Genomic DNA, 12130 nt, shown 5'->3' on the forward strand with positions numbered 1-12130 from the left:
GGTCTTTGTTTGGTGGGGTTTATTGATTACGTCTTCATTTTGTATTGGCAAAAATATATCTCCAACTCCTGTAAGTACCTAATTAGTTACTAAAACTGGAAGATAATTAAAAACATAGTTAAGGTCCTACCTAGAACGCAATCGTCCCTTATCATCCCGGGCGTGTCGTAAACCCGACTGAGGAGAACCTTTATGAAAGACAAGTCTTTTCTAGCATGATGAAACATTACATTGGACCACCGGTTAAGCACCTGAGGACTTTGTATAAAGTGCTTCCAAATTGGTCTCTGCTTACTCGTGGCTCTGCCCAGCCTAATCGGGATTACAGGCGTGAGTATAAGTATGTATGTAGTAGATACTTTTTGTGTAGCTGTCACCTATCTATGGTACAAATCATAATATACTGTTTGTTGAAAAAAAGTTAAATAAGTCTAGTTAGGCAGTGAGCGTGTTGTGAATTTAAGCCTGTAATTTATTTCAGATCTCTAAAGACGATGATAACCATTATGAAGAATGACATGCAAAGGCTATTTGAACCACATATCAACAATTTTCTGACCATGACCAAGTGATGAATATGATACAAGTCTACCTCATGAAAGCCACACTACTTTTCAAAGAAAAATATTTTCTTTGGAGTTGTAGGTATTATAGTGAAAACTTAATCCTGACTTCTGTTCTGCATAAATGAGAATCGCACTATGCCAGGTATGTATGCTTAAATTATTATCCCATTAACCCATTTCTTTGAGCCCGAATATCTAAATGTTCAATAAAGTAGATAAATTTCAAACTCATCGGATTACATGCGTAATAGGTCATCCATGTGTCTAAATGTAAAAAATAGAGCCTACTATTACTACTCATTGGTATATGAGAGTATTAACTCACACTTACTCTCCTTCTCAGGGCGGACAGAGCAGAGTTTTGGCACACAAGTTTTGTCATACATTGCAATATACCTACTATTATTATATAGTCACTATTACTCTAATATAAAATAGGTCATAATGGTAGACTTGTTTGCATCTCAAACGATGAACCCGGTTCAAACCCTGGTACCGGACTTGCATTAATTTAATTTAAACAGTTCACATCTAGCACAGTTGGCCTGACCATTATAGGTAGCGATACAGCCTATCGTTAGCCTAACGGAAAGCTCGTGAGGTGCGTGTGCTTAGTTCATCTTGTGATGAATGTTACTTTGACTACCTCAATGGGATGCAAGATCTTGCTTATGTTATGTTATTATATTATCTGTGATACATAGATAAACTAATGCCTATAATACCTAATGGGTGGTAGAAATGTTTTGTTCTGAATATCATTGCCGATCAAAATTAATGTGCTCTTTTAATAACTATTATATTTTCATTTGTAGGTAACATAATATAGCGAGTACCCTGGTTGAGTCAAGATAATATAAAATAAGTGGAAAGATAATGTGGCCCAAGTAGTAAAGGAAAGGATGTGCAAACAGCCGAATGTGAATCTGGCAATAATGTGCCTGTTTAAATGAGTTTTAGTTGAGTACCAAATAGTTACCTAGGTTTTCCTGGGAAAAACACTGATCCAGCTTTTCTGATTCAACTGAGTTTGTGTATGGTTTTGAATAAATAACTAAACAATAGAAATGTGTCTTTTTTATTTTACTATCCCCTTTCCATTACATAGATAGATATCATTTAAAGTAACTATAAATAATTAATTGTTTATTACAATTTATATAAAAGTAGTATTAGTATATTATAATTAAGATACCTACTTGATTATTAAAATTAACAAATTTAATGAAGTTGGATTTTTTTTTAATGACTAGAATGAAAATACAATAAATATTCAATTAAACTACTTCTTTAATTCAAAAGGTATTACATTTTGTTATTGTTAGATACAATACTAATTTCTTTTTTAACACTTTGCATTTTGGCGTGTCTTCAGTAATTGACAACCGTCTTCTCTTCGGCGTGTTGCACTGGTATGCTAATGCTGGCGGCTCCACGAGCTCTTCAAGTTCGCAGTCGCGAAGCCGTTTATTTTTGTACACCTTTTTCGGTGTCAGTACTTTAAAAGTACCTGATGAACCTAAAACGAAAAATAGTATGTATTAAATAATGTCGTGAATCTTATCTTCTTATCGTGGGTGGAATACCAGCCTCATCAACCCTAGTGTCAGGGTTATGATTGAGTCGCCAAAGGCCCCAAAAGATGAATGTAAAGCAAAGTTGTTGGAGATAACAATACCTAACATAAAGGAAGAAAAGGGCAATTATAACATTCATTAAAGTAGGTAGGTAACTAACGTATTAACGTAGCGGCTACGTTATATTATATACGTTTACCATATACCATTTTATAAATATAACGTAGCGGCTACGTTATATTTATAAAATGGCTACGTCGTAGCCATTTTATAAATATTAAAATGTGTATGATATATAACACTGCCCGATCCTGATGCCCGAGCCCGCGATCTCGACGCATCGCGTTTGGGTAGTTTAATAACCGCTATAATATATACCTATAAGCCCTGTAAGCGCGGTGCACTGTTTTGTACAAGATTGTAAACAACTACGTCTCAATTCCGTGTGTCGAGCAACTATAGACTTTATGTCATTATAAAGATAAGATCCATTCTAGCTTGTTGCGTTGCGCGAGGTCACGTGTTATTACGATTGTAGGTAAGTAGGTAGGCAGGTACCTACCTACTGGCTGAGTCGCGCAAACGCAAATGATAGGTACGTACGATGCGATGCGATGCGTAGTAGGTACCTAGGTATGTAGGTAAATCTGCCTGTATGTTTGTTACCCCTTCAGGCTTTAACAACTGGTTACGTTATGGTAGGTTACATTACCTACCCATCTACGACAATCGCCGTCTGCGTAAAGTTGAAAGCGAAAAGCTACTTTTCTACCTATAGCTACCTAACTTACCTAGGTAGATACTTACCTATTAAGGTATTATAAACTGCTTATATACGTCCCACTGCTGGGCACAGGCCTCCCCTCAATCAACCGGAGGGGGTATGGAGCATATTCCACCACGTTGCTCCACTGCGGGTTGGTGGAGGTGTTTTTACGGCTAATAGCCGGGACCAACGGCTTAACGTGCCTTCCGAAGCACGGAATCATCTTACTTTTTCGGACAATCAGGTGATTCAAGCCTGAAAAGTCCTTACCAAACAAAGGACAGTCTCACAAAGTGATTTCGACAATGTCCCCATCGGGAATCGAACCCGGACCTCCAGATCTTGAGCCTATCGCTCTAACCACTAGACCACGGAGGCTGTCAATTTGTCATTAAGGTATTAAGTAGGTATTATAGATAGTAGGTAGGTATCTTGGTATAGGTACAATAAAGTAATATTTTACGTCTTTAATTATTTTAAACCCTACAATTTATGTTAATACGGCTTTATTATAGTTTAGTTACTGAAAATGGTTCGGAATCGAGACGTCTATAGGCACCTATCGAACCTATCTATCATCACAGCCCGGACACTTCATACAAACAACCTATCCCCTACTTTAAACATTTAACTAGGTAGGTAGGTACCTACATTAACTTGTCTACATCTAAGTAGTAGGTAAGTTGTAATTAGCTAGGTACCTAACATTTCAAAAAAACTCAAGGTCGGTAGGTATCATTCATGTAGGTAATAACTCACTATCACTATACTAAAACCCAATATTATGTAGATATTCAAGCAATAGGTAGGTACCTAACCTACAATAAAAATTTGATTGTATTTGTATTAATTCAGTGGTAGGTAAGTACCTACCTACCCAATTGTAGGTAATAACTTGACAAATTAATTGTGCTTACCTGGTGAGGAAGTGCTTGAGCGATTTTGAACGTCTTGAGTCTGATATGGTTCTGGAACTGCACTTCTCTGGAGTCTTTTTCTATGACCAGTCTCATTTCGTACATACTTGATATTGAAATGGTCAATGCATAAATACCTTGACCGCAAATTTTCTGCAGGCAAGTGGGCAATGTTCATATTACCTACAAGAAAAGAATATAATTTTCAATAAAACATAAATAGCCTATAGATGTTCCACTGCTGGATCGTCTCTACCCTCAAATAACAGGAGGTAATCGTTTTGGTGGTAGCCCGGACCAACTATATAATTTCTGAAGCAAAGCTTACTCTTACTTTTTCGGACAATTAAGTGACTTAGTCCGCAATGTCATAACTAAACAAAGATTAATGGTTGGATCATGGTAGTGGTTCCCTGGAAGAAATTGCTTAAACAGGCCTCCCATGTGTACTGTAGTAGGTATGTTGCATAAATTTTTGTATGTTCTAACTGTTTGTGATCATTAAAAATATTTGATTTGTGATGAATAATCTCACAAAGTAATTTTGATAATATCAGAAACAGTACCCGGACCTCCAGATCATAAGCCTAATGTTCTAATCAATAATACACAGAGGCAGAATCTACTAAAACAGCAACTTTTGACATGTCTTATTAAGTTCTTGTAGGTACCTACCTATACATAATGTATGTATAGATTGTTACCTGCTGAAAGGTGGTCAGGTGTGAGCGAGACCAAGATACTAGGTATACCTCATTTGGGTTCCTGGCTTCTGTACACAGTCCCGATGTGTGAAATTGGTACAAAACTGTAGGTTTGGTAGATAGTAGTTTATCTTAGGTATCTATTAAGACTGTATAAGAAGAAATAAATTAATGTTTTATTTTTATTTATTTTCATCTTAAATTAAAAGTAAATGTGTAAGTAGATATCTGGGGGGCCAAAATGGCTACATCAAAGCAATTCATCTAAGAAAGCAATATTGCTATTTGACATTTGTTTGCATCGCACACTTACTTTTATATGCACAAATGTGAAACTGCAATATTGCTTTCTTAGATGAATTGCTTCGATGTGGCTATTTTAACAGCCCTGGTCTATAAAATGTTTATTTATTTATTTATTTAATTAGTACTGCCACATGGAAAACAAATAAATGTTCAATAAAACAGTCCAAAATTCAGCAATAATTATGTACTTGATTGACTTTTTTTAACTTTTGTCCCTTTTATTCCACAGTTCACTTGGAAATATAAATCCATCGCATACAGTATTGGTATATAGTAGGTACTTTACAAGTTTTTGACTATTCCAGTGCTTTAGTAGTTATAGCAATTGGTTCAGAATCTGGAGGCCCTGAGTTCCCAGTAAGAATATGTTAAAAATCACTAATTATGATTTTCAAGTTTGATTAGTATATCTATATGCCATGCTAAATTACCCAATTGTACAAAAGTTAATTTAATAATTCCAAATTGACATTGAGCACAATACCTAATTATATTATGTTCTTCAGACAGAAAAAACTGTTCTACTACTCTAAACTGTTGATCTCAGCTTGAGTTTAAGTATTACATTAATTATGGTAAACTAAATGATAAATGGCGACAAATGATAAACCGATTAGGTACCAAAATAATAGTCTAGCAAGTAGGGGGAGTGGCAATAACTTTCCCACCATGTTAATTAGGTATTTCTTTGTATTTTATTCCAGTTTTGATTGTCATTGATTCTATCAAATTGTTTGTTTGATAACTTTTTGCAGTTTAATATTAAAAATAAATAAAAGTAAACATTTAACAACTTACCGCAATTCTCAAGCCATACTTTTAGGCGGTTGACGTCATCCTACGGAAAACGGAACATTGACTTCTGTTCCGAAGAATTTGTACAATTATAATAAGAACAATTGTGTGCAGTCATTTTTTATAACCACTGTTCCTGTGCCGCTACGTGAAAGCAGGTTTCATGAAGCCAAATCAAAGTCCGATTTCAGTCCAGGGTCAGTTTGTAAACCACAATACACAAAACGTAGAAGGCGCGTTCGACTCGTAATTCAAACGAAAACAAACATTTTCAAACATAGTTAGGTTACTAACCTACCTACGTTATTTGAAAGTTGCGTTTTTTTTGTTCTCAAATTTAGTTTTAAATGATATTTATAGGTGGTTATATTTTTTTTTTAAATTTGATATTGTATCTCCTATAATTTATGAGAATTACAACTAAACATTTAATTAATTCAATAAAATGTATTTTGCAAATAAACACAAACTTTTAAAAACGTAATATTTTATTATCTGTGGCAAAGCTAGATCGATGTTGCAATAATTAACGATAGATGGCGCAACTTTAAGCGAGCTTCTTACACATAATATAGATGGCGTTAATAAAAACAAGAACGTTCAACCCCTCAACAAGCTCCATACTCGACGTAGTTCCGACGTAAATCCGCTAGAGTAACCACTAAATTTAAAAATATAAAAATCTCCATTAAATGCCAATATCTTTGATTAACTTTTGGTTGGAGTATAACTTTTAAATTATAAAACATAATTTTAGTGCCTATTTATCGATTATTGGCTTTTAAAGAAACTTTAATTACAAATCGGTACTATTAGCGTCATCTATTGAAATTTTTTTGAACAATGTTTCCTAATGTTCGCGATGAGAACCCATGACCTAACTATGTTTGAAAATGTTTGTTTTCGTTTGAATTACGAGTCGAACGCGCCTTCTACGTTTTGTGTATTGTGGTTTACAAACTGACCCTGGACTGAAATCGGACTTTGATTTGGCTTCATGAAACCTGCTTTCACGTAGCGGCACAGGAACAGTGGTTATAAAAAATGACTGCACACAATTGTTCTTATTATAATTGTACAAATTCTTCGGAACAGAAGTCAATGTTCCGTTTTCCGTAGGATGACGTCAACCGCCTAAAAGTATGGCTTGAGAATTGCGGTAAGTAGTTAAATGTTTACTTTTATTTATTTTTAATATTAAACTGCAAAAAGTTATCAAACAAACAATTTGATAGAATCAATGACAATCAAAACTGGAATAAAATACAAAGAAATACCTAATTAACATGGTGGGAAAGTTATTGCCACTCCCCCTACTTGCTAGACTATTATTTTGGTACCTAATCGGTTTATCATTTGTCGCCATTTATCATTTAGTTTACCATAATTAATGTAATACTTAAACTCAAGCTGAGATCAACAGTTTAGAGTAGTAGAACAGTTTTTTCTGTCTGAAGAACATAATATAATTAGGTATTGTGCTCAATGTCAATTTGGAATTATTAAATTAACTTTTGTACAATTGGGTAATTTAGCATGGCATATAGATATACTAATCAAACTTGAAAATCATAATTAGTGATTTTTAACATATTCTTACTGGGAACTCAGGGCCTCCAGATTCTGAACCAATTGCTATAACTACTAAAGCACTGGAATAGTCAAAAACTTGTAAAGTACCTACTATATACCAATACTGTATGCGATGGATTTATATTTCCAAGTGAACTGTGGAATAAAAGGGACAAAAGTTAAAAAAAGTCAATCAAGTACATAATTATTGCTGAATTTTGGACTGTTTTATTGAACATTTATTTGTTTTCCATGTGGCAGTACTAATTAAATAAATAAATAAATAAACATTTTATAGACCAGGGCTGTTAAAATAGCCACATCGAAGCAATTCATCTAAGAAAGCAATATTGCAGTTTCACATTTGTGCATATAAAAGTAAGTGTGCGATGCAAACAAATGTCAAATAGCAATATTGCTTTCTTAGATGAATTGCTTTGATGTAGCCATTTTGGCCCCCCAGATATCTACTTACACATTTACTTTTAATTTAAGATGAAAATAAATAAAAATAAAACATTAATTTATTTCTTCTTATACAGTCTTAATAGATACCTAAGATAAACTACTATCTACCAAACCTACAGTTTTGTACCAATTTCACACATCGGGACTGTGTACAGAAGCCAGGAACCCAAATGAGGTATACCTAGTATCTTGGTCTCGCTCACACCTGACCACCTTTCAGCAGGTAACAATCTATACATACATTATGTATAGGTAGGTACCTACAAGAACTTAATAAGACATGTCAAAAGTTGCTGTTTTAGTAGATTCTGCCTCTGTGTATTATTGATTAGAACATTAGGCTTATGATCTGGAGGTCCGGGTACTGTTTCTGATATTATCAAAATTACTTTGTGAGATTATTCATCACAAATCAAATATTTTTAATGATCACAAACAGTTAGAACATACAAAAATTTATGCAACATACCTACTACAGTACACATGGGAGGCCTGTTTAAGCAATTTCTTCCAGGGAACCACTACCATGATCCAACCATTAATCTTTGTTTAGTTATGACATTGCGGACTAAGTCACTTAATTGTCCGAAAAAGTAAGAGTAAGCTTTGCTTCAGAAATTATATAGTTGGTCCGGGCTACCACCAAAACGATTACCTCCTGTTATTTGAGGGTAGAGACGATCCAGCAGTGGAACATCTATAGGCTATTTATGTTTTATTGAAAATTATATTCTTTTCTTGTAGGTAATATGAACATTGCCCACTTGCCTGCAGAAAATTTGCGGTCAAGGTATTTATGCATTGACCATTTCAATATCAAGTATGTACGAAATGAGACTGGTCATAGAAAAAGACTCCAGAGAAGTGCAGTTCCAGAACCATATCAGACTCAAGACGTTCAAAATCGCTCAAGCACTTCCTCACCAGGTAAGCACAATTAATTTGTCAAGTTATTACCTACAATTGGGTAGGTAGGTACTTACCTACCACTGAATTAATACAAATACAATCAAATTTTTATTGTAGGTTAGGTACCTACCTATTGCTTGAATATCTACATAATATTGGGTTTTAGTATAGTGATAGTGAGTTATTACCTACATGAATGATACCTACCGACCTTGAGTTTTTTTGAAATGTTAGGTACCTAGCTAATTACAACTTACCTACTACTTAGATGTAGACAAGTTAATGTAGGTACCTACCTACCTAGTTAAATGTTTAAAGTAGGGGATAGGTTGTTTGTATGAAGTGTCCGGGCTGTGATGATAGATAGGTTCGATAGGTGCCTATAGACGTCTCGATTCCGAACCATTTTCAGTAACTAAACTATAATAAAGCCGTATTAACATAAATTGTAGGGTTTAAAATAATTAAAGACGTAAAATATTACTTTATTGTACCTATACCAAGATACCTACCTACTATCTATAATACCTACTTAATACCTTAATGACAAATTGACAGCCTCCGTGGTCTAGTGGTTAGAGCGATAGGCTCAAGATCTGGAGGTCCGGGTTCGATTCCCGATGGGGACATTGTCGAAATCACTTTGTGAGACTGTCCTTTGTTTGGTAAGGACTTTTCAGGCTTGAATCACCTGATTGTCCGAAAAAGTAAGATGATTCCGTGCTTCGGAAGGCACGTTAAGCCGTTGGTCCCGGCTATTAGCCGTAAAAACACCTCCACCAACCCGCAGTGGAGCAACGTGGTGGAATATGCTCCATACCCCCTCCGGTTGATTGAGGGGAGGCCTGTGCCCAGCAGTGGGACGTATATAAGCAGTTTATAATACCTTAATAGGTAAGTATCTACCTAGGTAAGTTAGGTAGCTATAGGTAGAAAAGTAGCTTTTCGCTTTCAACTTTACGCAGACGGCGATTGTCGTAGATGGGTAGGTAATGTAACCTACCATAACGTAACCAGTTGTTAAAGCCTGAAGGGGTAACAAACATACAGGCAGATTTACCTACATACCTAGGTACCTACTACGCATCGCATCGCATCGTACGTACCTATCATTTGCGTTTGCGCGACTCAGCCAGTAGGTAGGTACCTGCCTACCTACTTACCTACAATCGTAATAACACGTGACCTCGCGCAACGCAACAAGCTAGAATGGATCTTATCTTTATAATGACATAAAGTCTATAGTTGCTCGACACACGGAATTGAGACGTAGTTGTTTACAATCTTGTACAAAACAGTGCACCGCGCTTACAGGGCTTATAGGTATATATTATAGCGGTTATTAAACTACCCAAACGCGATGCGTCGAGATCGCGGGCTCGGGCATCAGGATCGGGCAGTGTTATATATCATACACATTTTAATATTTATAAAATGGCTACGACGTAGCCATTTTATAAATATAACGTAGCCGCTACGTTATATTTATAAAATGGTATATGGTAAACGTATATAATATAACGTAGCCGCTACGTTAATACGTTAGTTACCTACCTACTTTAATGAATGTTATAATTGCCCTTTTCTTCCTTTATGTTAGGTATTGTTATCTCCAACAACTTTGCTTTACATTCATCTTTTGGGGCCTTTGGCGACTCAATCATAACCCTGACACTAGGGTTGATGAGGCTGGTATTCCACCCACGATAAGAAGATAAGATTCACGACATTATTTAATACATACTATTTTTCGTTTTAGGTTCATCAGGTACTTTTAAAGTACTGACACCGAAAAAGGTGTACAAAAATAAACGGCTTCGCGACTGCGAACTTGAAGAGCTCGTGGAGCCGCCAGCATTAGCATACCAGTGCAACACGCCGAAGAGAAGACGGTTGTCAATTACTGAAGACACGCCAAAATGCAAAGTGTTAAAAAAGAAATTAGTATTGTATCTAACAATAACAAAATGTAATACCTTTTGAATTAAAGAAGTAGTTTAATTGAATATTTATTGTATTTTCATTCTAGTCATTAAAAAAAAATCCAACTTCATTAAATTTGTTAATTTTAATAATCAAGTAGGTATCTTAATTATAATATACTAATACTACTTTTATATAAATTGTAATAAACAATTAATTATTTATAGTTACTTTAAATGATATCTATCTATGTAATGGAAAGGGGATAGTAAAATAAAAAAGACACATTTCTATTGTTTAGTTATTTATTCAAAACCATACACAAACTCAGTTGAATCAGAAAAGCTGGATCAGTGTTTTTCCCAGGAAAACCTAGGTAACTATTTGGTACTCAACTAAAACTCATTTAAACAGGCACATTATTGCCAGATTCACATTCGGCTGTTTGCACATCCTTTCCTTTACTACTTGGGCCACATTATCTTTCCACTTATTTTATATTATCTTGACTCAACCAGGGTACTCGCTATATTATGTTACCTACAAATGAAAATATAATAGTTATTAAAAGAGCACATTAATTTTGATCGGCAATGATATTCAGAACAAAACATTTCTACCACCCATTAGGTATTATAGGCATTAGTTTATCTATGTATCACAGATAATATAATAACATAACATAAGCAAGATCTTGCATCCCATTGAGGTAGTCAAAGTAACATTCATCACAAGATGAACTAAGCACACGCACCTCACGAGCTTTCCGTTAGGCTAACGATAGGCTGTATCGCTACCTATAATGGTCAGGCCAACTGTGCTAGATGTGAACTGTTTAAATTAAATTAATGCAAGTCCGGTACCAGGGTTTGAACCGGGTTCATCGTTTGAGATGCAAACAAGTCTACCATTATGACCTATTTTATATTAGAGTAATAGTGACTATATAATAATAGTAGGTATATTGCAATGTATGACAAAACTTGTGTGCCAAAACTCTGCTCTGTCCGCCCTGAGAAGGAGAGTAAGTGTGAGTTAATACTCTCATATACCAATGAGTAGTAATAGTAGGCTCTATTTTTTACATTTAGACACATGGATGACCTATTACGCATGTAATCCGATGAGTTTGAAATTTATCTACTTTATTGAACATTTAGATATTCGGGCTCAAAGAAATGGGTTAATGGGATAATAATTTAAGCATACATACCTGGCATAGTGCGATTCTCATTTATGCAGAACAGAAGTCAGGATTAAGTTTTCACTATAATACCTACAACTCCAAAGAAAATATTTTTCTTTGAAAAGTAGTGTGGCTTTCATGAGGTAGACTTGTATCATATTCATCACTTGGTCATGGTCAGAAAATTGTTGATATGTGGTTCAAATAGCCTTTGCATGTCATTCTTCATAATGGTTATCATCGTCTTTAGAGATCTGAAATAAATTACAGGCTTAAATTCACAACACGCTCACTGCCTAACTAGACTTATTTAACTTTTTTTCAACAAACAGTATATTATGATTTGTACCATAGATAGGTGACAGCTACACAAAAAGTATCTACTACATACATACTTATACTCACGCCTGTAATCCCGATTAGGCTGGGCAGAGCCACGAG

The 12130-nt window shown here is 35.0% G+C and overlaps 3 long non-coding RNA genes across 3 annotated transcripts; 2 read left to right on the plus strand and 1 right to left on the minus strand.

Annotated features, from left to right (window-relative positions):
• The first annotated feature begins 315 nt into the window (after positions 1-315).
• On the plus strand, positions 316-1525 carry LOC126370774 (uncharacterized). The gene is made up of 3 exons (XR_007566919.1): positions 316-330; positions 482-708; positions 1382-1525. It is a non-coding gene; the product is annotated as an uncharacterized LOC126370774 (long non-coding RNA).
• A 311-nt stretch (positions 1526-1836) lies between these two features.
• LOC126370772 (uncharacterized) lies at positions 1837-6182 on the minus strand. The gene is made up of 3 exons (XR_007566917.1): positions 5635-6182; positions 3827-4009; positions 1837-2085 (listed from the first exon to the last, which is right to left on the minus strand). It is a non-coding gene; the product is annotated as an uncharacterized LOC126370772 (long non-coding RNA).
• A 336-nt stretch (positions 6183-6518) lies between these two features.
• Positions 6519-10588, plus strand: LOC126370771 (uncharacterized). The gene is made up of 3 exons (XR_007566916.1): positions 6519-6790; positions 8416-8598; positions 10340-10588. It is a non-coding gene; the product is annotated as an uncharacterized LOC126370771 (long non-coding RNA).
• The last annotated feature ends 1542 nt before the right edge of the window (positions 10589-12130 follow it).

Source organism: Pectinophora gossypiella, chromosome 11 (assembly GCF_024362695.1).
Source record: "Pectinophora gossypiella chromosome 11, ilPecGoss1.1, whole genome shotgun sequence".
Taxonomy (NCBI): domain Eukaryota; kingdom Metazoa; phylum Arthropoda; class Insecta; order Lepidoptera; family Gelechiidae; genus Pectinophora; species Pectinophora gossypiella.